Source organism: Macadamia integrifolia, chromosome 8, assembly GCF_013358625.1.
Source record: "Macadamia integrifolia cultivar HAES 741 chromosome 8, SCU_Mint_v3, whole genome shotgun sequence".
NCBI classification, from domain to species: domain Eukaryota; kingdom Viridiplantae; phylum Streptophyta; class Magnoliopsida; order Proteales; family Proteaceae; genus Macadamia; species Macadamia integrifolia.
In genome coordinates, this window is record NC_056564.1 from 8,187,809 (window position 1) to 8,193,455 (window position 5,647).

The window sequence follows — 5,647 nt, forward strand, 5'->3', positions numbered from 1 at the left end:
TAAAACGCGTTTAAAACGGCCGTTTTAAACGCGTATCCGTTTTTTAAGGGTAAAATAGGAATTTTGTAAAAAAAAATTAATTTAAAAAAAAAAAAAAACCTATTAGTAAAAGTGAAGAGTGAAGACAATATGGTACTTGGTTTTTTATTTTTAACTCCATACTATTTATAGGAAAAAAATCTCATCTTCTTATCGCCCAATGAGTAAAGAGAAGCTAAAGCTAACAACATCTCATTTCTTGTAGCCCATTGGGCTATTTTATCTTGGGACTCCTAGAACTTTTAGACTATTAGATGCATGTATACAGGTAATAATCTCTCAAATTGCATGAGTATACTACCGTTTTTTTGGTTCCGTTTTTTTGAAAACTACACGTTTAATACTCGTACCGTTCGTTTCCGTCCGTTTTCCGTTCCCTGTTTTTTTGACCGTACCGTTCAACGTTTTTATCTGTTTAAAACCCGTACCGTACACTTCTGTTTTTTTGCCGTTCCCGTTTTAACTAACAATGTTCTTGACCCATTTGGACATATACTAATCCGTTTTCGAATCAGAATTGAGTTTTTAAGCTAGTGAACAATAATTACAACTCCTACCAAAAAAAAAAAAAAAAAGAACAATAATTACAACTGTAAAGTTATGAACTACTGTGATGCCTGTGATGGAGTACCATAGTACCATAGCTGAAGGGCAACTACCCTACAAAGCCTACATTGAAAAAAGATAGGGGTTTGGCAAACTAGTATCAAAAGCCAAATCCACAGAGTTGCTGGCCCCACTAAGGGCCCCACCCCCTTAGTGGAGTGGGTGTATTACGCCATTAGCTATGGTCCAGTTTTAGTAGGACGCGATTTCAGTTTTCCCTGGTCAGGTGGACTTGCAGATGCCGAAGTTTGGATTTTGGACGGGAATGTAAGATACTCAGCAATCTTGGCCCATGGGCCTCCGATGGGCTTGACTTAAAATACAAAGAACACTCAAATTCAGCTGAGCATCATCCCTAATTTGGTTGGTTTAGCTACATTCATCTATCCTGTTAGGCCATTAGGAAAACCATTTTTACAGGGAAAAACGCTTATCTTGAGGAGGATATTATTACTCACTTAATTCGAGAAATATGTCTTGAGTTGTTGTGGGAGATTGGTATTATACGGGTTGTAAGTAGTAACCCCAAGGGGCTAGCCGAGTTGATAAGGAATCTTTGCCTCAGAAAAGTGTGTGGTTATGGGTTCGATTCCTCTTATCTCTTTGGGATCACTCATACAAGGGTATTCAGTGATCTTCATTACTTTAAGTGAAAGTTGAATGGTTTTCATTCAACCCAAGTATGGTATGATCCATGCGATTGTGTGATTAGTATAGGCCCGCGGACTAGAAGCTTGGATACTTGTCGTTAGCAAGAATAAAAATACTATCGTAGAAACTCTTGGGTTTAATTGTGGCATGGGAAAAAATTAAAAGGTGGCGCCCTACTTGGTAACTTCTACATTATTTTGTAGATAACTTTTTTTTTTCATATAAAGATTGATAGACAGAGGGAAGCGCTATCAAGATTCTTATACCAATTCGATACTATTTTGGATTGACTTGTATTGATATAATTCAAACGGATCTACCCTTCTTTACAAACGGGAATTTAAGTATGGCTATTTTTTTTTTAAAATAAATTTTGTGTATTGACTTATCAGTTTGGCTGTGTTCGGTAGTCATTCAAAAAGACGTTTATGACTTTTTTTCGTTTTATGAGAAGAAAAAAATGAAATCTTCCTTTTGGTGTTCATAGTTCGTTTTTTCTAAAACAAATCAAGAAAAAAATGTTGGAACATAATTAATATTTGAGTTTCATTTCAAAACGAAATTTTGGCAAATATATATATAATTCTGACACAAATTCATTGTATGAAACTCTGAAATAATGGGCCGCAAATTTTCAAGGTGCAAAAATTGTTATGAAACAAATTTGTGGTTCAAAAGATCCGACGACCACAGTGGGAGTCGAACCCACGACCTTTTGATCCGAAGTCAAACGCGCTAATCCACTGCGCTATGCGGTCTTAGATGTTGCTTGGGTAGGTTCCTTTAAAGTTTTAACTATCTATATTTTTTTTAACTTTCCCACCTCAAATAATCTAACCAATTAGATTTCCTTTTTATTTTTTTATTTTTTTTTTATCTGAGCTTTTTAAATAACTCAGATCATAGGGACCATGAAATTTATTTTTCCCTATTAATAGGAAGTGATAAAGTAGGATTAACATGATAATGCTGGTTAAAGTTCTATTCGGTTAATTTTTACTAAATTATTTTCTCAATCTTAATCGACATACAAGAGATTGACAATTGTGTATAAAATATAATTATTTTTTGACAAAGTTTTCTTTCACTGGTGGCTTAACGATGTGATAATATAGATGAGACCCCTCGTCTCTCTCCACCTCTCTCCCATCTATTATCTGGGTTTGCGATAGGCCACAATGAATGAATTGACATTCACCTTCACATTAGTAAAATTCAGTCAATTACTTTTTAATATAAAAAAAATAAAAAAATTTAGAAGAATAATTAACAACCGAAGGGGGGGGGGGGAAGAAAAACATATTAATGTTAAGAGAGGCTATTATTTTTATGAGTTTTTGGTACCATGTTGTCTTGACAAAATATTTGAAAAATATGGATGAAGAAATTATTTTCAAATAATGGAACGTAAAAATAATGCAGAGTAGGGATGTAGATGTGGAGTGTAGTTCCAACACCTCAATTGTTAGGTGGTATGCCAAATTTGCTAATCTAAACTATTAATTGGGAGGAGAGTATATTTATTGATCATATTTCAAATTTGAGGTCTTAATTAAAAACATTTAGGAACAAATAAATAAATTCATATGATCTATAAATGGGTTGGATACAAAGCATGATGGTGGATTCAAATTTGTTTTTTTTTTTATTATAAATTTTTGATAATATTAGGCGGGAATTATAAATTTTTGATAATGTTAGGCGGGTAGCTTCACTTATAATAATATTTTTACCTAAAATTAAAATATGTATATAAGTACAAAACATTGTACTTTGACATTTTAAACTTGGTGGATACACCTCATATAATTTGATTGGATATTTATCAAATCAAGTATAAGTATATCTGGATCCTAAATAATAAGATTTATTAATGGATTTAAGGGTTAGGAAGGATACTGGCTCCTGACTTGTTTTAAAGAGGATTGATAAATAACCCAGTATCTACCATATCACATCTCAAATGGCATTTAAAAAGTCTATAAAGATGTGTTATTTTTAAATAATAATAATAATAATAATAACGAAAGTAAATCTTTGGGAATATATCATCCCTATTTATTAAAGGGATATGGCCCAAAATCACTTCCACATATGGTTTTATTTTATGTTGAAAATTTGATAAAATTAAAATTAATCATTTAAAAATAATTAATGATAATAATAATAAGAAAACAATACGACATAAAACAAACATTTAAATGGATACTATAATTTGACTTCTAAACAATAAGAGGTTACTTTTGGTTAAACTTAAAATAAAACTAATGCGAACTCTTTTATCCAAGGGTTGGTTTTGCCAACTCATTTTTTCAAATAACTCAAATCATATGATCATGAAAGAAAATTTTTCTCTAAAGCAGTCTCGGCACTAACTTTGTGATTTAGACAATTTGTTATAAAATGACAAATTACCCCAATACCTATCACATAGCATTTCAGGTGACATCTAAATTTCATAAAGATGTCACTATGTCAATACTAGTTGGGAGAATAAAAAATAACATTCTTTGTGAAAAATATTATATATATTATTCCATTATGATAACTTTTAGTATTAAATAAAAAATAGAGAAAACTTTTTGTGAACATATTATATTATCACCAGCCACTCACCAAATATGTTATAGTCCCAAGTAAGCACCACATATGGTTGTATAATATGTTGGAGAATTTCAAAAAATTATGGTCAACCTCTTATAAATTATAAATGATTAAAAAAAAGAAAAGAAAAGGGATAGATATGTTACAGGTTACATTGGAATTAAAAATATTAAAAGGATATTAGCCGTAGGATTTGTTCCTCCTAAATATAATCGTTGGATAAAAGTAACAAATCCAAATTCTCATTCTTCCGTTTTTACACCTTTTCTCTCCCCATCCCTGCAACTGTGTTGTGTCGTTGCTGCCTGAGATGGAGCAATCCTACTATAACAAGATCCAAGATCCAAGATCCTAGAAGTGGTGGAGTTTGAAAAACTGCCAAAGCCCGGTAAAGGCTTGGGAAGAGAAGCCTGGAAGCCTTCTGGCTGTGGCAGAACTTTGATGTTGGACATATCCTCTTCTTCTTCAACGGTGGGCTCTGCTTGTTTGCTATCTTTCTCTTCGTCGACGATGAGGTTGTTTTGTGGGTTGGCTCTCTTGATCTGGGCAAGAACCGACTTGTCTCGGATGAATTCATCCATGACCTCAAGCTTCTTTGGAGTGATTTTCTCAATTTCTGGGTACTCGGAGGACCTGCAAATCCCGACCTGCTTGCACCAGCCGTAGAATGAGTCGAGCTCTTCAAACTGTTTACCAAGTTGAGCGAAGATCTCTTGAACTCGAACACAATCTGGAACTTGGAGTTCCATGAAGCGATCGGTCAAGATCTCCATGATTTCAGCTATGTCAAAGTACATTTGGAAGCTCTCTTTCACTACCGGATAAAGAGCCACCATCACCACCCGGTTGTGTTTGGCTTCACCTATCAAGAATCACCAATTGTCCAAATGTGCTAATGATGACCTAGATTCGTAGCTCGTCGCTGGTCGAGGTCTCAGCTCGCTGCTCGTTGGTCGCCTGTTGCTGGTCTGCTGCTCGGTGACTTGGGAAGGGAGAGGGTTGGGGTGAACGATGGATTAGGGGTGGGAACGGCAGAGGGAGAAGGAGATGCGGAGGTGGGTTATAGTGATTCTACAAAGAAGACGACGAAATGAGGGAGTGGGAGCCGACGATGGAAAAGAGATTGTAGAGCGCCAGGGTAGGTTATGTTAAACAACAAGTATTAACAATGAGATTACTTATGCTTCATTTAACAGTCAACAAGGGTTGCTAGTATTCCTATTTCCAATGTAATCTGTTAACATTCTCACCATTTTCCAAAAAAAAAAAAATATGCATTTCGTACCGAAACAAACAATAAAAAAAAACCCTATAGGTTTTTTTTTTCTTTGGTAAATAACCCAATAATTTGTCAAATCAACTTTTGAAGTAGAAGTGGTAATAAGAATAACATCATAATTCTAGTTAAAGTGCAATTAAACCAGTTTTATTAACTTAATAATCAGTTCAATTTGATAATCATGTGTGCTCTTATTGGCCAGAGCTCTGACATAGTGGGTCACATTCCAGAATCAAGTTTATTTTTTTTTTCATAAGAGTTTTAGAAGTTACTAGATCTCACACATGAGGTAGCCTCGTCCATGATACACCCTCCAAGAATTATAGAAGTCAGTCAACCTCACACATGGGGTAGCATCGCCTACGATACACCCTTTAAGAATTATGGAAAGCCTAAGAGGAAGGGAGGGAGGAAGGTAGAAGCGAAGTCACACGTGAGGACTCACATCTGTCCGGGCTATAGTAGATG

General features: G+C 34.6%; 1 non-coding gene across 1 annotated transcript; it reads right to left on the minus strand.

Annotated features, from left to right (window-relative positions):
- Positions 1 to 1,980: 1,980 nt before the first annotated feature.
- TRNAR-UCG lies at positions 1,981 to 2,054 on the minus strand. Its single transcript has one exon. It is a non-coding gene; the product is annotated as a tRNA-Arg (tRNA).
- Positions 2,055 to 5,647: the final 3,593 nt, after the last annotated feature.